The following is a 23,093-nucleotide window of genomic DNA, read 5'->3' on the forward strand; positions in this document are numbered from 1 at the left end:
CTTTATTTTCGGCTTAACAAAACTCAGGCACAAAACAACACGCACGGAGATGCGAGCTCCAACTCCATCCAAATAGTACTGCTGTGTATCAGTTTAGCTGCTGTAAAGCAAATGTCGTGAGTGCCGCAAAAGTAAACAAAGCGCTGCAGAATGGGTACATGACATCTTGCTCTTTTGAGTTAATCATTTTCACAGTGTGCAACAAAGCATATAACATTAGCAATCACTTTTCAAATTAATTTAACTTATTTTTCTGCTCATTTACAGTCACAGTAGATAATCAAAACTTATTAGCACTTATTAACACTTATCAATTTAAATATGCACATTCCTGTTGTAATGAAATAACAATAATATTCTGTAGCCACAAATATTATTCCAAATCTTTTCTTCTTCCAAGTTTTTTTTTTTTTTTTTAGAATTAAGTATAATAATGTATTGCTTAAAATAAGGCTGTTAAGATTATTTTCAGCTAGTTATTTTTCTTCCAAGAAATCTGAGAGACATACACTTGAAGCGCTGGCAGATAATTTCACTTATTTCCAATAGATTTACACTTAAAACTGACTAGTTTTAAGGAGGTGTGTCTTGCAGTGTATTAATGTTAAATATGTTAGAAATGGCTTACTTTTAAAGGCATTTTTGTGCAACTTAGGTACAGTGCCTTGCAAAAGTATTCGCCCCCCTTGAATCTTGCAACCTTTCACCACATTTCAGGTTTCAAACATAAAGATATGAAATTTAAATTTTTTGTCAAGAATCAACAACAAGTGGGACACAATCGTGAAGTGGAACAACACTTATTGGATAATTTAAACTTTTTTAACAAATAAAAAACTGAAAAGTGGGGCGTGCAATATTATTCGGCCCCTTTACTTTCAGTGCAGCAAACTCACTCCAGAAGTTCAGTGAGGATCTCTGAATGATCCAATGTTGTCCTAAATGACCGATGATGATAAATAGAATCCAAATGTGTGTAATCAAGTCTCCGTATAAATGCACCTGCTCTGTGATAGTCTCAGGGTTCTGTTTAAAGTGCAGAGAGCATTATGAAAACCAAGGAACACACCAGGCAGGTCCGAGATACTGTTGTAGAGAAGTTTAAAGCCGGATTTGGATACAAAAAGATTTCCCAAGCTTTAAACATCTCAAGGAGCACTGTGCAAGCCATCATATCGAAATGGAAGGAGCATCAGACCACTGCAAATCTACCAAGACCCGGCCGTCCTTCCAAACTTTCTTCTCAAACAAGGAGAAAACTGATCAGATATGCAGCCAAGAGGCCCATGATCACTCTGGATGAACTGCAGAGATCTACAGCTGAGGTGGGAGAGTCTGTCCATAGGACAACAATCAGTCGTACACTGCACAAATCTGGCCTTTATGGAAGAGTGGCAAGAAGAAAGCCATAAAAAGTCTCGTTTAAAGTTTGCCACAAGCCACCTGGGAGACACACCAAACATGTGGAAGAAGGTGCTCTGGTCAGATGAAACCAAAATTGAACTTTTTGGCCACAATGCAAAACGATATGTTTGGCGTAAAAGCAACACAGCTCATCACCCTGAACTCACCATCCCCACTGTCAAACATGGTGGTGGCAGCATCATGGTTTGGGCCTGCTTTTCTTCAGCAGGGACAGGGAAGATGGTTAAAATTGACGGGAAGATGGATGCAGCCAAATACAGGAACATTCTGGAAGAAAACCTGTTGGTATCTGTACAAGACCTGAGACTGGGACGGAGATTTATCTTCCAACAGGACAATGATCCAAAACATAAAGCCAAATCTACAATGGAATGGTTCAAAAATAAACGTATCCAGGTGTTAGAATGGCCAAGTCAAAGTCCAGACCTGAATCCAATCGAGAATCTGTGGAAAGAGCTGAAGACTGCTGTTCACAAACACTCTTCATCCAACCTCACTGAGCTCGAGCTGTTTTGCAAGGAAGAATGGGCAAGAATGTCAGTCTCTCGATGTGCAAAACTGACAGAAACATACCCCAAGCGACTTGCAGCTGTAATTGGAGCAAAAGGTGGCGCTACAAAGTATTAACGCAAGGGGGCCGAATAATATTGCACGCCCCACTTTTCAGTTTTTTATTTGTTAAAAAAGTTTAAATTATCCAATAAATTTTGTTCCACTTCACGATTGTGTCCCACTTGTTGTTGATTCTGGACAAAAAATTAGAATTTTATATCTTTATGTTTGAAGCCTGAAATGTGGCGAAAGGTTGCAAGGTTCTAGGGGGCCGAATACTTTTGCAAGGCACTATATTTACTCTGTAAGTAATTGTTGCCAAAAGTTTACCATTACACAATGTCAGACAATCTGTCATTATTTAGATGCTGGAATTGACGACTTGTTTATATTTTATGTTGAAAAAAAGAGCAATAAATTATATTTTTTTGCACAGTAATATTTTCTTTTGTGTATACTTTAAAATTTTACATAAATCTTTTAATAGAATTATCGGCTTGACATTACCAGTTATCGGTATCGGTTGAAAAATGTATTATCGTGCATCACTAGTTTTTGGTCATTTTGGCGACGACAGTGGACAAAAACGGTAGTATTTTGCCTAACGGTAGACCTCATTTCCCATGAGGACCTGCGCAAGTGTTGTAAATTCTTGACTGAAATACATTTGTGTTTCCAGTGGCCTTGCAAAGTATGAATATAGGTGAGGTAATGACTCTAATTATACTTAAACAATATCGTATGACATTGGAACGAATAGGGAAAGATGTATGCTGTAAAGCTAGCAGCAAGTTTAGCGTTTTTTTTTTGTGTGTGGCAGGGATCCCACCACCCTCCTCGAAATTTTTTAGTGCCAGTAAAAGTGATACACACACAAAAAATTCCAGCCGCGTATTATAAGAAACTCATTGATGAATACCGGAAGCGGTTGTTCGTCATTTTGTCTAAAGGTTGTGTTACGAAGTATTAGGTTGATGGTGCCAATACTTTTGTCTGGCCCAGTTTTGGACTTTTGTGTAAAATGATAATGATTGAATTATTTTTTTCATTCTCTTTTGTGTTTTTTCATAGCAAGCAAAATAAATAATTATTATTAAAGCATTTGTAATTCATTCACAATCAATTTACATCAATCATTTACTGGGAGAAATTTAGCATTATCTGACAGAATTGCAGGGGTGCCAATACTTTTGGCCAGCAGTGTATATGCATGTGCATTATCACAACGAGCTGCAGCACTTATGGTTCTAAAATACTTTGGTTTTAAAATAAGAGCATAGTAAAACTGAAACTTTGTCACAAGAACGGAATAGTAACAAAAAAAAATCTTTGTTGTTAATGTGGGCACCTTTTATAAATACATTTAAGAGCCACCTGGCATCTGTATTGTGAAAGCCAATTGATGAACGTCTGGTTTGGGATTTCAGATTTGTCAAAAATGACAGAAAAAAATATGACAGTTGGACACATCTTTCAGCAAATTTCACACCATCAATCTTTCTTCTGTGGGAAGCATATAGCCACAGCTTAATGTCTCGAACCGTAATGTGAACGCATCTCCTCAGAGGCCTTTGAGTGCTGACCAAAATGACTCATCTTTCACAGTGAAGGAGATTTATAGATTGTCATTTCAGCACTTTTCCTACACATTCCTTCTTCCTACAATCGTTCATCGAAGGCCAAACACCAGATGGGGGCTTAAACAAAACAACAGAAACCAGTTTGTCATCCTTCACAACTGCCATCTTCACAACAAATGACTGCTGGTGTGTGATCAAACGGGAAACTCAGCAGCTAAGGTGACTTTTTTTATACTGCAGATCAAAAGCAGGGGACAATAACAAAGCCTTGATGCAGCTGTTGTTTTTCCGGGAATACACAGGATCTGAAAGGCCTGAAGGATGCCCTTGAGGAGCATGCTGAAGGATGTCATTTAAAACAGAATTTAAAAACACTGACTGTTACTTATACACGTTCCCGTCGTTGTTTTTTTTAGCTGTAGTATTATATATATATATATATATATATATATATATATATATATATATACAGTGTATCACAAAATTTAAAAACACTGACTGTTACTTATACACGTTCCCGTCGTTGTTTTTTTTAGCTGTAGTATTATATATATAGTATCACAAAATTTAAAAACACTGACTGTTACTTATACACGTTCCCGTCGTTGTTTTTTTTAGCTGTAGTATTATATATATATATATATATATATATATATATATATATATATATATATATATATATATATATATATATACACAGTGTATCACAATCGTGAGTACACCCCTCACATTTCTGCAGATATTTAAGTATATCTTTTCATGGGACAACACTGACAAAATGACAGTAGTCTGTATAGTAGTCTGTTTGCAGCTTATATAATAGTTAATTTATTTTCCCCTCAAAACAACTCAAAATATAGCCAATAATATTTAAACCCCTGGCAAGCCAGCCCGTCTCATCAGACAATAGGACATGGTTCCAGTAATCCATGTGCTTTGTTGACATGTCTTCAGCAAACTGTTGGCGGGCTTTCTTGAGTACCGTCTTCAGAACAGACTTCCTCCTGGGGTGACAGCCATGCACACCAACTCGATGTAGAGTGTGGCATATGGTCTGAGCACTAACAGGCTGACCCCCCCACCTCTTCAATCTCTGCAGCAATGCTGATAGCACTCCTGTAACGAGTCACAAGACATTTTGGAGGGAAAATGACATGCAATACTCAATTTGGATTTGGGGATGTACGTTTTTTCAAAGGAATGTACCGTAATTTCCGGACTACAAGCCACTGCTTTTTTCCCTCAGTTTTGGGTCCTGCGGCGTGTGCAATGATGCGGCCAATTTGTGTATTTTTCTGACGGCCGCCAGGGGCGCTCGAGCATGGATTGTGGGAGTGAGACACGTGGAATATATGTGTCGAGGAAGACACTTGGTTGCACTATTACCGGTAGTTTGTCCGTTGTGCATGAATAGAGGTGGCGGACCCTAGTCTTTGTGTATGAGTAGAATTGGCAGACCTGCATCATGGAAAATAATGCTAGAAGAAATTAAATTGGCCATCCGAGTTGTATGGGAAGCTTTGATGACAAGCGGCGAGAGATCGTTTGCCAAGACTCGCCACATGCGAAGAGCAGCTTTTGCACAGGTTTGCCGGGGGAGCCTGGCAGCGTGAAGCGCAAGGAGGACGGCACAGGCTGGGAGTGACTTTGCCTCATTATGGGAGACATTGAAGGCGACAGCGAAGGAGAGACTGAGGTGCGTGGCGAAGTGCATCTGAGCGACTTCATATCCGACACTGAGGGTGAAGACTTCCATGGTTTGAATGCATAGGAGGAAGATGAAGATTGCTAACAAAGACTTTTATGTTTTTATTAACCAGCACAATTATTGCTGCACGGCCATGCTGATGCTTATGCTTATGTTACTTCCGTGCCGCTGCTATATAACTGCCGTGTTTGCCGGCGCTGTTTGGAACGAAAAGTTAAGGTGTGTTATTAAAATTTTGAAAACTGTGTATGTCTTTGTCAATGTCTCTTGTTACTAAGTGGGCACACGCGGCTTATAGGCAGGAGAGGCTTATGTATGTACAAAATGGTTTTTCCTTTGAAAATGTACTGGGTGAGGCTTGTAATCAGGGGCGCCCACTAGTCCACAAATTACGGTACTCACTGTTGTTGCCAGGGGTTTGGATATTCATGGCTATATTTTGAGTTATTTTAAGGGGGAAAATAAATTAACTCTATTATATAAGCTACACACAGACTACTTTTCATTGTGTCAAAGTGTCATTTTGTCAGTGTTGTCCCATGAAAAGATATACTTAAATATCTGCAGAAATGCGTGGAGTGTACTCACTTTTGTGTTACACTGTATATATAAGTATACCTCACTATTTTGTCAGCTGAAGTGATTTTTTTTTCTTTTATCCTACACATATTTTATTGTAAACTGCATTAAGAGGGATGCATGTTTTTCTGTGGTGTAATTTACCAAGATTTATTTAAGTCTGTACTTGTTACACGCAGATTTGTGAAATGTGTCATGTCAAAAATACACAATCCACCAGGGGCGCTTCAAGTGACTCATAGCAGGGGGTGCAGAGGATCTTGTTTTGGTTTTCTCGATCCAAAAACAGGCGTTTTGGTGCAAATTTGTCCTGCTTACGCCTTTTCTCCATGCAAGGCGTGCACATTGGCAGTACACACGCATGCAGGATAGTTTACGCACTGGTACAAGGCTACTACAAAGATAGCAATTTGTTTCACCTACAGTGTGTGTTGGAGTTTTTGTATTGGGAATAAAAGCGCGTGTATTATCATGCAAATCCCCGCGGCTAGACGGCGCAATGACTCACAAACACGTATGAAAACTTAAAGGTCCAATAAGCCTCGATATAACAACCTCTTTTCACAACACTCAAATAAATTGCTCACGTATACCCAACAGCGCTCTCCACGGCGGCAGCTTAACAGCAACAATAAACAATAATATGGCTGCAATGGAAGCATGTCTTACCTATTTGAAGTCCTCCACGGTTTAAATCTGCAGCTAACTTTTCGCTGGGCACTCATATAAACTATCATAATCATCTTCATTTTCGACCTCGAATTAATTTTTGAACATTTCAGGTGTTTACCATTAGGTTTGGGCATCGTTTGAAATTGAACAATTCCTGTTCCGATTACGATTCCATGTTTCGATTCCCGTTCCGAATGATTCTCGATTCTGATTGTTATAAGAGACAGGTTAAAAAAAAGGCAGGGTAAAAAAAATTGCATGGTTTATATTAAAGTCTTAACTTCTCGATGAATTTTTTAAAATTATATGAACTTCTCACAGGGCTAATTTTAACTTCTATATAAATATCAGTCTTTGAACTTGAGCATTTTTTTAGGCTCAGCGGTCAGGGCATCGAAACATGGAATCGAAATTTTAAAATTCGAACGATTCCGGGAGCATTGGAGTGATAGAACCAGTTCCCATCGATGCTCGATGCCCAACCCTATTTACCATATTATTAACAAAACATAACTTTCAACATATATATTTAATTCCCAAGTTAAATACACTATTGTTTCAATATATTTTATTCATTGAATTATTTAAAAAAAAAAAAAAAATTTTTTTTTTGCTTCCCAAAACCAAGAGGTGTTGCAGTAACCCACTTCCCACGCCACTGCAATCCGCTTTCTGTTTTGCTGTTTCAAACCACAGTATCATTTAGAGCATGTATCACAATAGTTACGTATTGTGACGTGTTCTTTCGTCAATGTACAACTATATTTTGTTTTTGTTGTGTTGCAAGTTTAGTGATGAAGAAGGCTGGGTGTTTTTACTCACAGTATCTTGAACGGATAATTTAGATATGAATTGCACATCAAATTTAATTTAATATCTACCATCTTAATGTGTCACAAGGTTTGCTCCTTTCCCAGTAGCCAACGAGAATGTTCCACATTCAAGCTTCTAGCAAAGATCTGACTTTGCGAGGAGCGTGGAGCATTGAACCCTGACAAGGTTTGTTACTTTGACAAGTCAGTGTCTCTGAGGTCCAAGGCTTTCTGACAGCTTTAGCCCTGTGATCCAGAAAAACAGCTCTTGCTCAGCCTGCCAGTCCCTGTACATTTCACAAGGCAGCCAGATAAGCAAAAGCAGGATGAAGGCCTGTAAATTGAGTGATTTGATGTCCTTATCTCAAAGCTCTGCGCACTTCTTGCAGGCATTTACCGCAAATATAGATTTTTGCCGTATTTCTCTTTTTGAACCCTTGTCTTGACTCTTCTGTTTAATCATATGAGATTCAAAAGCCTGTTCAATATTCATAGAATTGATTGATTGAGACAAAGCTGTCAATTCCTATTTATTGAATTATATATTATGTATTAGAGATGTGACCGAAAATTCTGCGCGGAAAACTATCGGCCGAAAAAAGCTAAAAATGAATTATTGGTTAAAATAGAACAGAAAATTTACCACCAAATAATGTGAAAAACTTTAGTCCTCTTGTGATGACGTAATCAAAATACAGCGAGAAGCAACACGCTGGCTTATGCGGTCTTACAAACACTTCTGGGTCACAATCAACATGTCTGTGGTTTGAAGATAGTTTGACCTGTCAAAAAAATATTCTCAGATACAGTGGGGAGAACAAGTATTTGATACACTGCCAATGGGAAAATCCATTGGCAGTGTATCAAATACTTGTTCTCCCCACTGTAGATGTCTGTAAAATCTGTTCTGCTAACGTTTCTCGATAGAGTACAATGCTGAATTTTTTTTCCACCTCAGGTTTAATCAGCAACTTGTCCTACAAACTATACGACGAGTATAAGAAGCTCACAGAAGCAATTTGGTTTTTGCAAATGTATATTGCATCTCTTTTAAATTGCTCTTTTTGTAGCACTATACAGGTATGTTTCCCCGATTTATGTCTGTGAATTGTCTGATTGACTGGTGAATAGTTTGTTACCTATTACTCTGGCAACATACCTTAGTAGTTTAATTGGGAGTGTGTTACAAAGAAAATCTAAAAGGCATCTGCTTCAATCACCTGAATGTAACCCACACAGGTCTTTTTGTTGCAATGTTCAATCCTTTGAGCCTAGATTCCTCATTAGCTGATTGCCGGTCCTTTCTCCAAAGATCCAAAGGTCCCTGGTTCAACCCTGGATTTTGGTACATAATGTGACATTCTGTTTCGTATTGCTATTGTTTTAAAGCTACACATTTCTTCTAGTCACACATGTGACTGTTTCCTGATTGACTAACTGCCAGTCTTCTTCATCTGTGTGCAACCTTTTATTGATTGATGAGCTAAAGGTCTCTCTTTTGCCCAGCTTTTCAGCATGTAATTCACACAACTGTCTTTTTTTTGCAGTTTATCCTCATGACCTCCAATTTCCTTTGATTAGCCATAATTAATCATTATAGGCTAGAATATCTCAGTTGGGATTATATTAATTGTATCTGAAGAGGTCTCTGCTTCAACCTTGGGTTTCGGCACACAATGTGGATGATCTGCTTTATATTGCTGTTGCTATACCCCTACACAGTTCCTCCACTCGATTCCAGCGACTGGTTTCTGATTGACCGGCGATTGCTTCTCAAAATCTGTGACAACTGGCCCATTCACCTTGGTTGGGAGCAAGTTAGACTAAAGATCCATTTTTTTTGTTACAGTGTTACCTACCATCCAACGTAAAGGACATTGGTTGACTGGTTGCCAGTCCTTTATCCAAACCACAGCTGATTGAAATAGCTCAGTTGGTGACAATTATGCTGAAAATAATTGTGCCTGATTCAACCCAGGCTTTTGCTACATTATACCGACTGTCTGCTTTGCATTGTTGTTGTTGTATGTACCTCTACATATTCTGACCTTTTGTGCCTTTATCTGATTATTTTTAATGTATTCTAATTGACTAAAGGGCAACCTTCTTCACCTATATTTGTTCTTTGAGCGATTGAAGATCTTAGGGTTTCTTTGTCACTCATAGTTTTTGGTATTAACTCAGACATGTCATTTTGTTGTATTTTTTCCTACTTAGTGCAATTCAATGTCTTTTACTTCACTCAATTTTATTTAAATACCTCTTTCACAACAGCCACAGCAAAACCAAATCGAACAAAAAAACAAACAAAAACATGACATGGACCAAAACAATAATATAATCAACACCTGTCAATTCATACATCCTTGTTGCCTGGCAACTAATCCTTTGTCAAAATTATTATTGGCAAAAATACCTCAGTGAGGATAATATATATTCAACACATAATATACTGTACATTATCTGGGACATCAGCGCCAAGTCAATCAGTGTGGAGTGCTTTATGCTTCGTTTGGACAAAACCTGAATTGAGCAACGTGTGATGTGATCATATGTGAAGTCAATGCAGTTTGTGAGCATTGCTACGACTCTGGTGGCTTGCTTTTAATGAAAAATCTGCTTATTTGCCTCTTTCATTATAGTTGGAAAATCATAAGTATTGAATGGAGATACTGTAGGGGTTTGCTCTCCATTATAGTGAATAGAGTGCCATATCATGGATGCCGGTTTAGTCTGTTCAGATTTAGTATAGAGGTTGTTGTGAAAGCCGGTGAACATTAAAGATTTAGACCAATAGGTCCCCTGTGAGGTTGAAGGTACCAGTCATTTAATCCCGTTGATGCACACATTGAAAACTAGAAGACAATGGCGAATTCAGTAGACATTTTTGTTGCTATGAGGAGACTATTTAAAAGTTATTTTAGACATTTTAGAAGGTATTGGAGCATTTGAGCAGTAGCACATTGGTAACAATGTAAGTTCTAAATTAGCTAATTGATGAGTCTAATTTCTTGCTACCGACACAAAACGTTCACTTGTTTACAAAAATTGCACTTAAATATCCATGCCCTACCTACAATGACTGATCCTCTTTTCCCTGGAGAAGTCAACTTTTTAGGTCCTGTCCAGTGTGTCTGGGTTTATTTTTTATCAATTGAAGATAATGTCTGTTTTTTCCTTCGGTGTTTTGAAAGGTTCTAAACTCACGCACTTCAGGGCATTTTCATGCATATGCCATTACATTTCTCATGTGAAAAAATATAACCCAACCTCATAATTTAAAAAAAATAATAATTTTTTAATAATAATTTTAAAAAAAATTGAAAACAAAGTTGCCAACACATTTCTATATGAATTGTCAAAGGGGGTTGTTGAAGGAAAATATCGGCAAACTTCAAACAAACAGCCTGAAACTGAAGTTAATCAATCATAAAAATTTGAAAACGAGACTTTATGTAAGGAACGTTTGGGTACTTTCAATCACTTCTTTGTTCGTGAAATATCAAACACGAGGCAAATAAAGGAGGTTTTCCCTATATGTATTTGTGGACTGTCAATTACTTCGCCCTCGCTCCTGCCAGTGGATGTAAATGTACATGTCTGCCTGTACTTACTTAGTTCAGTATCATCAAGTTTGAAATATTTCTTGCAATTGTGAACTCGTTTTTGATCTGCTACCAACAGTCCTGATCAATTTTTAATAGTTTTGTCACTGCTCCGAGCCAGTCGGTCTTTTGCGACAGGCAGCTCAAAAATTTCTATTCCCTGCGAGGTCTGCAAAATCCGAACCGAAGCACAGAGCAGTTAAACCCTTGCATCACTCGTATATCTTCTTCAGATGTTTTAGTTAGCTTATTTCCAGATCATCTCTAAAAAATACTCGCTGATTGCCATTTGTGCACCTTAGACGTCACGTGACATGCCATAAATAAAAGCAAAAAGTTCTCCTTAAATTCCGCCGGGTTTCACAACCATCTCCTTCTATGAACTCTGGCCTGTTTTATAATAAGACCCAATTTGAATGTACTTTATGTTTATTTCATGGTGGTAGGACATATTTGTTGTGCTGTTGTTATCTCATTCCCATCATGATGAGAATTTTATACCTCTATGGAGTTAATATGTCTTGATAAGTGACATTTTGAGTTATTTTTCTGCTGTTATGCCCTTGATACTCTCATAGAGTGGTTCTTTTTGGATAATCACTGACAGTCAGTTTAAAAGACCGTCACATCTTCTCAGTCACTGTCTAATATAAATGATTTGAGTCTTGCTCAGAGGCACAAAGCCTGTCAAATCTCAATAGAGTATAATGAAACGAAACTCTGATTCAACGGCTTTCTTCTTTTATCATGTGGGAATGATGTGTGTTTAAGCTGCAAGTGTTTGAGTAAGTTGACACTTTTGAGCTTGAGGCACACTCCGAATGAGTGTGAGCCTTTGTTCTTCTGAAAGGAACATGACAGGGAACAATTATTCTTCTGACATTCTCTCCATCCTGCCTGCCGGAATGCTGGCAAGAAGCTGAGGGTTAGGCAAACCAAACGTTTTTGCATTGGCAGAGGTGTTTTGATTGGAGGATTGATTATTGAACTTGTTTCATACAATACCCTTTATTTCAGATGCTTTGCAGATAGAATTTGATTATCTCACTGGATATATCCTGTGAGTGGTCCAACTATGCACACAAAAGTTACGTTTCCCTCTGGTGAGAACTCTCTGTAATTACATATATGAAGGCATACAGTATCTTCCTTCGAAGTTGTCACAGTGGTTTGCCAATATTTTATTTTTGCCCTCTTTTGTGGCAGATTTCTTTTAAATTAAAAAGAAGAAAGCGTGCCAACCTCACCAACCTAATTTGTCTATTGTGAAAGGCGATTCAAGACATTTTGAAAGCACATGAAATTAACTTTAGAGTGAACATATTTTAATATCCAAAAAAGAGGACACTTGGCCCAGCCTCACGGTAACTGACCACAAGTAGTCCCCGGGTTACGAACGAGTTCCGTTCCTACGCTAGCAACGTAACCTGAATGTCTGCTCGAGTCGGAATTAACCCTGTAATTAACCTTAAATACCCCCTAAATCTCAAAATAACTATCCAAAAATATGTAGTCTATGTCATACTAACAAAATAAAGAAAAAAAATAGATAGATATTACATCCCTCTGGTAACACCGATCACACCATAGTTTACAACTGCTGTGAGGTGGCAGACGAGACACTGTTAGGTGACTAAAAAAAAGAAACGACTGGAGAATAAACAGCAGACGAGACATGTATCGTAAAGTCGAAATCACATAAGTCGGGTATGTCGTAACCCGGGGACTACCTCTTGATGTATAATTCTTGAGCAACGGACAGAGGGCAACAGTAATTCTCAGACTTTTTTTTTTTTGCCATAAAAGCGCTCATTTATAATGTGTCACTGTGGCTGATATTTTACCTTGCTCTATAGTCCTGACGTTTATAGCAATTGATGTGAAAATTGTGTAATGTTACTGGAGTTCTGCAAATAAATGCACTCAAATCAGATGGAAGCTCCATCCAAGATGGTGATTATATGGTACTTTGCCTTCATTAGGCAGTCGTACTCAGTGAGGCGTCTTTGCATGCCTTGAAAAGCGCCCTAGAAATAAAATGTATTATTATTTTTATTATTGCATATATCTATGTGTGTAACTGCCATTTGCCCAAATAGCATGTTGTTTTGATCAATATGACAGTTGCGGGCAAAAGTAAATGAAACGGTTTTCAGATCAGGCGTCTTTATTTTTGTCATAAAGATAATGGACGCGTTATAATTTATTTGTGTGAAATGTAAGATGGCGTAGTGCATTTAAATAACTTGAAATGTGTGAGAGCTGAGAACCTTGCAACACATACGTACACAGAAGGAAAGATGGACATTTTCTTCAATCAATAAAAGTCCACCAGCGCATTGGACGAGAAGTAACGACCTTTGGTCACCCTATTTAACTTTTCTATTTCCAACAAAGCATGCTTCTACACTTACTAGGGGAAAAATAACAGGGACAAAACGTTACAAAAACAGAATGGCAATGTCACATGCTACACCAAGTCTGTGGTTCAGAAGTTCAGCCAAGCCGTTTTTTTCCTCAAGGTCCATAAGAATTGTAAGTTCTGGAGAGATGGCAGGTGGTAGCCAATTGGCCTTGTCAGTGGGGAAATTATAAGTTGCAGCTTTGTCCTTGGCAGTGACTGCAAAGTACCAGATGGTGATGTTCTGTAGAATTAACTAATACATACAGTATTACTGTATGCTCAACAGCTTTAGAGATGGGATGATGGTTCCCAAACACTGGGCCCCCTTCAGAGAATATTTGGAATAGTAAATGCTATGTTACAGCTGAAAATCGGAGTGGGCACGTTTGGAACTTCACAGACATTTTCAGTGTAAATCCTCAGTTAAGTATATATTAAAGTACTTGTGTTTTGAGGTTAAGTTCCTTTCCTACCTTTTGTTTCATCAGGTATAAGAAACTGGGACAACCCGTCCTTCACAAGAAGCAGCATGCATGATGGAAGACATAATTGCTGTTCTTCTTAAAGTGTGTACGACAGGATAAAAAAAAGTCTTAAGTAGCACTATTATGTGAATTATAATCATATTTTGAGACGACTCGACTATATACAACAAATTGGCAAAGTGCAGATGACGACAAATTAGTCTTTTAATTTGCGGTTTAGCCACGCCCACCATTATAGCGCTCTAGCATCCCCAACAGGAGGATAATGTCGGCAGGAGAATGGTTTCATCTGATTTAGACTTCAGCCCATTAAGGAGGAATTATTCAGAACGAGGAAAATGCGTTAAAGAGAGCAGCAAAATGTCATTCTTTCAATCTCTCTACTCCAATATTTTTACGGGATTCTGTTTATCGAAGTATTTTTCCCCGATTGCTAAATAAATGGTTTAGTCATGACAAATAACAGTCTTGTGCTAAATGGAATATGAAATATTAAAAATGCATTTATTCAGTAAGACATGGCAAAATTACCCCATAATGGTCAAAACTGTTGACTTCACCTTTAATGTCGCACGTTCCGAACGATATTTTATGCCATCGGAATTAGTCAGGCTTTTGTCATTTCCCTGCCCCTTGAGCGTAAACAAACCAGGAGGCGTGACAGCTAGCCGACATGCTAACCCGAACAGAGTGATGTTTCAAAGTCTGTTCTCGGCTTTCAAAGCGAAAAACCACTCAAAACTACTCGGGATACGCAGCGGCGGGGTTGTCAATTGTCTTCGCCGATCGGCAACCTGCCCAGCGGTGAGCAAGTTACAGCTCGTCCCCTGCTACAGGCAGGAGAGCATGTTTGCCAGGGAAACAGCTGGAGAATTACCCCCGGACAAACCGGCCGACGTCGGAGGAGCGCGTAGCTCCACATGGTCAACACGAATATGGCGTAAATTAATGTTTAACTACACGGCGAAGACAAACATTAAGAGAGCGGCGTGAAGTTGTTGTGCAAATAACATGGCAGGATGTGTCTGAGGGGATCTATTCTACATGTCCGTCCATGATCAAACGTAAGTAAATAGTCCTTTATTTAAAGAAAGTTTGTAGGGTTTACTTCGTAATCGCTGTATTCGCGGCCATTTTTATCACAAAGTTGCAGTTTCTGATTGGGTGGAAAATTTGATAGAATACCGGGCACACAAAGAGGGCGATAAGCCTAGTATATCGCTCTCCCAGCGGGAGGATGTGCGACAAGCCGCCGGTCGTCGGCCGAGTGGTATTTTCGGTGGCCAATCAGCCACCTCCATATTAAAACGTGTGCCATGATCCCAGTATATGACATAATACAAAACACGATGTTTACTCACTTCCTCGTAAGTCCAATGGTCCCACAGTTGTCGCACACTTGTTTTGGCCGATCTCGGGGTGAAAGGGAACTTTCTGAGTTTCAGAAAGGCTCACGCCTCTCCCCGGTGCCGCTACAAAGCCTGCAGCCGTTTGGCTGGCGTGATGCGAAAAATAAACGAACTAATCCGCAAAATCAGCTGAATCCCCTGTCACATCTACATGCCATAAAGCAATGCTGTATTGTGAAACGCTGACCCGGGTGACGTCACATTCACATTCATCCTAAACCCGATACTGGAGCCGGAAGTAACTCATTTTCATGGCGCGGGATTAAAAAATCAAATGTATAAAACGATCGGTTCCACACACATCTAAGCAGCTCATTTCATTCAGGCGCATAAAACACTGAAATATGAAATAAACATCCTTTTTGGTGTCATACGCATTTTAAGATGTTGGATGATTACTTGACATTTTAACCAAATTGCAGGGTTTCAAAAGTGGGTTCATATCGCTTCATCAATCCAATTTATAGCACCAAAGATGGATAGTACCGTATTTTCTGAACAATATGTTGCTTCGCAGTAGTGTCTCATATTGGCAAAAAGAAAAAAACATTTAGGTTGCACCGGACATTGTCGCTATTTTGGGGGGGGGAATGTATTTTGTTCGCCAAGTAGCTATACACAGTAACTCTTATTATTTCAGAAGAAATGATTAGTTGCCTCACTTTTTATTGAAACCATCATCACGGCCAACAACGTTGCACAGTCCTGTAGTTCAGGGGTGTCAAACGCACAGGCGAGAAGTGGGCCGCCAGGGAGTCAAATCTGACCCACGGGGTTGTTCTGCCTGACAGGCATATTGCAGCTCATTCATACTGTAGAGTACAACATCACATGCTTTTATTATGACATTATAGCCGCTAAACCGATCAAGTGTTTGCACTAATTTACTTGGCTCACTTTCGTGTCCGCACTCGTTTGCCCCCTCATAGTCAATGAGTTAACAAGGAAGTGACCGAAAAGGTCCCAAAACAAACAGGAAATGACACCAAATCAACTGGAAATTATCCAAATGTACAGGAAGTGACGCTTAAGTATCTTAAAATTGCACTGAAGTTATGAAAAAAATTAACTAATGCATGCCACTGACAACAATAGATGTACAATTCACTTATACCGTATGGACTGGCTGTGAATGCTCATCTTCTAGTGCCATTGACAGTGCTCAATGTCGTATCCATTTTGACGGGGGTGTCTTAAGAACGAACATTCATACACTCCTCTGGGTCAAAATGGATTGGATATCGAATGGCTGCCATTGAGTTAACTTATTCGGCCAAAAATAAACTCGCATTGCCAAAATGAGATTTAAATGACATAAATGTGGCCCGCGCACCAAAATGAGTTCAACAACCCTGCTGTAGTGCTAATGTAGGGTTCCTTTAAATTAGAAAGCTACAATGTTTTAGCACTTCAGCTCAACAATGGCAACTTAGTCATTTATTGTTTTTTTATCTTCCATAGCGTGTACACAGCCCCTTACTTATTAGCTCCTGGCTTCGGTTACCAGTTTCCAGTGACCTATTTGTTGTCACGTTAACCTCCAAAGTGTTTGTGCATCGTCCTTTCATCGGTCGGGTATCGTATCATATCTTCCTTCTCTCGGCTCAGTAGACACTTTAAGACTGTCCAGATTTCTGTAGCTACTTGTGTATCTTACTTAATAAACTACATCTGAAGGGATATTTAGGATTTTATGTTGTTGTTGTTTTTTTGTTGTTCGTGAGAAAAATGACATTTAGGACAGCTAGTTTGTATTTTCGAAGCAAAACTCTGACGTCCACAGTGTTCCCCTTCTGTTATGGTTTTTTATTACAAATGATTGAAAATCAGTGGCAATTGCTTCAAGCTGAGCTTCCCCAAAATGTCAAAAAATTGGTGCACAAATGTATTCTGTTGTTGTACATGTCATTGACTAAATATGTACTAGAATTCGCTCAGCTTTTGTTCAGAGTTCGTTTATCACTGGTTACGATGCAGCTTGCTTTTCATTCGTTCGGCGGCTTCACAGTCCTTTAAATAGTGTGGACGCAATGCATCTCCAGAGTTGAGAGTGCATTGTTACAATACTGCGAATCAAGACGAGTCATTGGGTAAAGGCTGGGTTTATTCCGCCCATCGGACGCTGTGCGTCTCTGTGGTTCTATGGGCACTGGGTGTAGCTCGGCTGGCCCGGATGCTCTGATTGTCGGCATGATGATTGGATCATCTGTCTGAGGCTGAATCCCTTTTTGATTGACAGCGAATTTAGCGAATTAGTGATCTTGCGGGATTAACATCCGCGGGAGGCATTTTCAATTTTCATTCCGTTGTTTTGAGTTGAACTGGAGACTTTCATATTCATCTGAGCATCATGTGCTTTGTTATAAAGACTAGTAAAAAAATTAGCTTCTATTTCTGTTTTTTTTTGTTGTTGTTGTTTTTTTGTTTTTTTTGGAGCTGTTTGTGTTTGGAGACTTGACTTCTGGCGCGCTTGTTTCTTTCTCTACCAAGCAGCGGGAGCCGCTGAGCCCTTCCACAGTCACAAAGCCCTCACAAGCGGACATACTGTAAGCTTCTCCTCAGTGAAAGACCAGCATCCGCCACTGTTTAAAATGCATGTCATTATAGACGAAGTAAAGTTTAATAGCACCACAAAATAGTACAGTGCAAACTAGACATCAACACTTCTTTCAACATTTATGCGAACATGAATAACAGCCAGGTTAAATCAAGTACCATAGGGGATATAAAATGAAAAATAATTTTTAGAGAGATTCCGAACTGCTTCGTGACTTCATTGTACATATCGTATTCTTATCTTTAGCAGTTTTTGACTGGGCAGGGATGTTCCAAATCCATTACAAGTAAACATCGACTACAGTAAATCAGAATACACCTAGATAATCTTTTTCAAATGTATTTCCTATAACACTATCTAGATTTTTTGGGAATTTTTGAAGCCCACAAATGCCGACTTCCAATAAATGAAGATTATATTAACCCTTTCATGCACGATTTGCGATGACCTAAGTCAAGAGTCTTTCCTCAAGTGTTTTTATAACTCTATAGGCATTGTCACAAATAATAAGATAGCTGTCCAATGTGGACAATTTCACTCTGGCTGAAGTAGTTCATTTAAGACCTGAATAATTTATCGACATTTCTCGTGCAGTTTGTTATGGGAAAATTAGACTAATCACAAATGTTGGCTGACTTATTTATTAAAATGTCCTACAAAATGATTTAAACTAAATTTGGCACATTTTTCTTTGTTTTCCATTACTGCTTTGCGCGCACAGTCTATCACAAGCAAACCCGTTGCTCGTTTCTTCATGTGAAGTACATGTCGTTTTTCAGCCCAGATATAGTGATCGAGGCCATTCTAGGCCAGTTGTAATCAGGCAGAAAGAGACAATTGTTGCAGCGGCAGTGATGGATCTCTTTGTTTTGACCATCCAGGATTTTAAACTGCCAGGACAAAGGGCATTTTGATTGATTGAGGGTCTGCTACTATCATCATTGCCTCCTATGTTGGGAGTGTGTAGTAGATGCTTACACAGAGAAAGACTTTCTCCCCTAGTGTTTCTTATTTATTTGTGAAGTGAGCTTCTTTTACAAGTGACTAACAGCAGTCTTACTTGCATTTTGTGGGATTGACTAAAGATGAGGGAACATTTATAACGAGATGACATGCCAATCAGTAATGCCAATGTCAGTGCAGAAAAAACTGCTATCCATTTTATATTTTTATTATACGTAAATATTTCAAGCTATTAGGCTATTGTGTAATCCAACGTGGCGGCCGGAACAAAAGAATGAGCTTTTTAGGTTGAAAATTATTGTAAATAAATGCGTAAATCCGGGAATTATTTATAGTTATGAACGTAAAAGACTCTAAATTCTTGGTTAAAAGCAAAAAAAAAAAAAAAAAGGTCAGTTATCATTCATTTTACGTAAATATCTCAAGCTATTGTTAGGCTAATTTTTTTCCAATCATTTTTTTGGACGTTTCAAAGTGCATGCATGGTGCTATTTTATATAATAATTACCTTGAATCCTCGACCAAATCACTCTTCAGACATACCTGCCTGCTTGTATGCAATACAACTTTCATGCTGTTACAACTTAAATCCGGCGTTAGAACACAACATGTGTTTGAGTATATCACAACTCTGCCTGCCTACGTCGGCCTCCTTCTGGAAGGCGTGGCACAATGTCTGTGGGAGCTGTCCCGTCAACTGATAGTGAAGTCTATGGAAATGCAGAGGAAACTGCTTTGGTGTGCTCGCCAATGGCAGCCGTTGTGACATCTCCGAATTGAAGTGAAACAGCAGTACATTTTTAAAAGCAACACGTGTGGTTACGCTCGAGTGTGAAACATAGTCACAATGACGGCAATATGTCGAAAGCGGCTTGACGATCACTCGAGTACAAGTCCAATTTAACTATTAACTACTATTTAACTATTCAACTATTTTCTACACATCTTGAGTGAGCTGGGGCAGGGGCCGTTTACATGGTGACGCGGGACAAAAACAGCAGAACAGGTTGTTGTGAGTTAACTTGAAGGATGCAAATCTGCTGGCACAAGCCCACCAGTACTGGAGGGGGCCAATCTCTCCTATTTAGGTCTACGCAATGGAATGGGAAACCAGCCCCAACGAAAGAGCCGTAATGATGATGATTTACACGTGCCCGTCTTGGTTCCGTGTGCGTTTGAACGATGTTGAATTACGCGTGAAAACGATGTAGTATTCATACCAGGTCCTAAGGGGCAATGCAGTTTTACAAGGCGACAGCCAATAATGTAATTACTTGACAACAACCTCCTCAGATCGGAAGATAACATACCCGCCCACTCGAAACAATGGGGTCCATGGTTTTTTTTTTAATAAAATGCTGCTATATCAGAAGCTTTTGCTTTGAAAGGCACAAAAACACAGATTTACAGTGCACCACACAAAGAACAGGCTGACGTTCATATTTGCGGTTGTGAATGTTTAGTTGCAGCGAATGCGCATGCAAAGTGACATGTGCGAGTGCTGACGTCATCGGAGCGAGAGCGCTCCATATATATGGCTGCGGAGCAGGTCCTGAATTTGAATCGTTCCACTTTGAAGACCGGATTCAAAAGCCTGCGTCTTCGCCCTCCGTTTTCGCCATTACTGTGTAAAGGCGAGGCCATTCCGCAACACCATCGTTGCGTTTTGATGTCGCAGCATCACCATGTAAACGGGCCCTCAGACTGTGTTTTTCAGCCAAAGTTCTGTTGTCACATGTGCATTAATTGTACTTCATCAAGTCATGTCTCTTTTATGTAAACAGCCCTCTACCTTCAACACAGTTCCAAATATTGTAAATGTGATCTAAAAGAGCAGCTTAATAGAAGTCAAGAAAGATGCACGCAATATTTGAGGCTAATGTGAATGTATTGTTATATTTTTAAAATTACATTGTTGCATTGGGAATTTTAATAGATTTTGGTTTGTGGGGAGAGACAATATGTGTATGGGGAGTTGACATAGCAAGAAAAATGTTTTCCCTTTAAGAAATGATTGCATTTGCAATGTAAAACCAATCTGCAATGCCTTGTTATTATTGCAGTCACCATACCTCAAGGATGGAAAATAAAAACACAATAAAAGTAATTGTTTTCAGAAAAAAAAAAATCATAAATATTACATGTTCTTGATCTTCATTTTCTTTGCCAAACTCTTAATAGATAACAGAAGATTCCCCCGCGTCAAGATGTGGAAAAGCACTCTTTGTGAGTTCTAGTAGTGGGCAACATATAACCAGTGTTGTTAATCTTACTTTTTGAATGAATAAATGAATGAATGCTTTATTTGGACATGAGAAAATAAGTTAGTCACAAATTACTCCTTCCAAAGAGTAACTGATTTTGTAACTCAGTTCGCTCATTGTAAGAGTAATTAGTTACTAAGCAAAGTAACTGATGTTACTTTTCATGTTCTACATGTTATTACATTATACATTCTGGAACATCTTTCACATCAAAGATGTTTATATTAACTGATTAAATTGAACTGATTTTTTTTTTATTAAAAAAAAAGAAAACAGGTCGCACTTCTTATTTTATTTTTTTTAATTTCACCTGTGTAAGAGTGTAACGTATACAAATTTTAACTTTCAAATGCTGAGGAAAAAAAAAGCCTTTTTGTTTTTTTACCTGTTGTACTGAACCCCCTGACTTGACTGTATGTATCGTCACACCCCTAGATATATTTTTCGACATGCAGGTAGGCCTCTGAATCTCCTGCCTTTGCTCTAGTTGTTTTGATTAAAAAAACATCACGCAAATTTTCATGGATACATCATTCAAGAAAAGTTTAGGGCAAGTGACTATTTTTGGTAATTAAAAAAAATAAGTTATTATTTTATTGTAGCATCTACAAGGACAACGCCAACTTGATGATGGTGAGGATAATGCGCAACTAGTGGAAAAACAGTACATTATTTTCAATTAATTGTACTCACCTTGTGTTATTTTCAATTAATTGTACTCACCTGGTGGACACCACAAACTGTATGTAAAAGATAAAAATAAAAAATTGCCTGAAAGTTTAAGATGACGCTCGCCACGCTAAAAAATAAAGCCGTTAGAAACGCTGTTATATTCTAAAGCCGTTAACACTGCATGTACGCTTCCTCTTTATGAGTTCAAAGGTGTGCCACCAGAAACTGAATATGAATAGGTAACTTGAATATTTGGTTTAAAAAACAAATTTGAATGTTATAATTTGGAATTTTAGTGTATGAAATGTATTAGTTTGAAATTTAAATTCTGTTCGCTAAATACAAGTTCAGTTTTACAGTGTCACAAATCTGAATCCTGAGCAATTGATCGCAGTTAACTCTCCCTTCATGAGCACGTAATAGGGAAATGTTGAGCAAATAAAGTTTGTTACACATAGAAAAGAGTGTTTATCTGCTGCCTCCCTACTCTCCATTTTGGCTCCAGCTCATCTTTTAAGTCAACAAGCTCTGTCACCACAGGATCACAGAGGAAATAAATACTGTATTTTAATGCATGTGACATGATTTCCTTCCAGGAAAGAAGTCATACATGCAGTCACACGCACATGTACGTGGGACATTCAAAAAGTAATGCACTCAAGTGCATTGCTCGTACAGGATTTTACCAATCTTGTTTATATTTGGCACAAACATGATAGGACACAGCTTTTTGTGATTGTTATATGTGTTTTTCTTATTTTCAGATTTTTAAAGCTTAAACTAGCTTCCAAAATGGCTGACCCTCTTGAAGCTCGTCAGAAACAAAGAGCTGTAATTGAATTGAAAATGCAGAGGGAGAAACCACTCTGAGGATTCACAACGGGCTAAAAATGTCTACAAGGATGATACCATAGACTATAGTACTGTAAGAAGATGGGTACAGTGATTTAAAAACAGTACTGAAGACCATGAAGGAGATCAATGGAATGGCATCACCCAAATTCACCAAGGACCAAAAAGTTCAAGGCCCAAAAGTCAGCTGGCAAAATTATGGCTACCGTTTTTTGGGATTCTCAAGGTGTAATCCTTGTGGATTCTTGCCGAAGGGGGAAACCATTAACTCTGAGGTATACAATGAGACTCTTAGGAAGCTTAAAGCAAGAATTCAACATGTTTGGTCCAACTTGGGCATGGCAAATGTGCTCCTCCAGCATGACAATGCAAGTCCTCACACAAGCATCAGGACCATGGAGGTCATCACTTCATTTGGATAGACTGTGATACCACATCGGCCATATTCTCCTGATTTGGCGTCAGACTAACACCTCTTTGGTCCAATGAAAGAAGGACTCTGGGGCAACCAATATGGCAATGACGATGAAGTGAAAACTGCTGTCAAGAATTGG

The 23,093-nt window shown here is 38.7% G+C and overlaps 1 protein-coding gene across 4 annotated transcripts in view; it reads left to right on the plus strand.

Annotated features, from left to right (window-relative positions):
* Window positions 1–23,093, plus strand: part of fhit (fragile histidine triad diadenosine triphosphatase) — a 140,726-nt gene that overhangs the window by 80,161 nt on the left and 37,472 nt on the right. The gene's annotated exons all lie outside the window — the stretch shown is intronic.

Source organism: Corythoichthys intestinalis, chromosome 9 (genome assembly GCF_030265065.1).
Source record: "Corythoichthys intestinalis isolate RoL2023-P3 chromosome 9, ASM3026506v1, whole genome shotgun sequence".
In the NCBI taxonomy this organism is placed as follows: Eukaryota; Metazoa; Chordata; class Actinopteri; order Syngnathiformes; family Syngnathidae; genus Corythoichthys; species Corythoichthys intestinalis.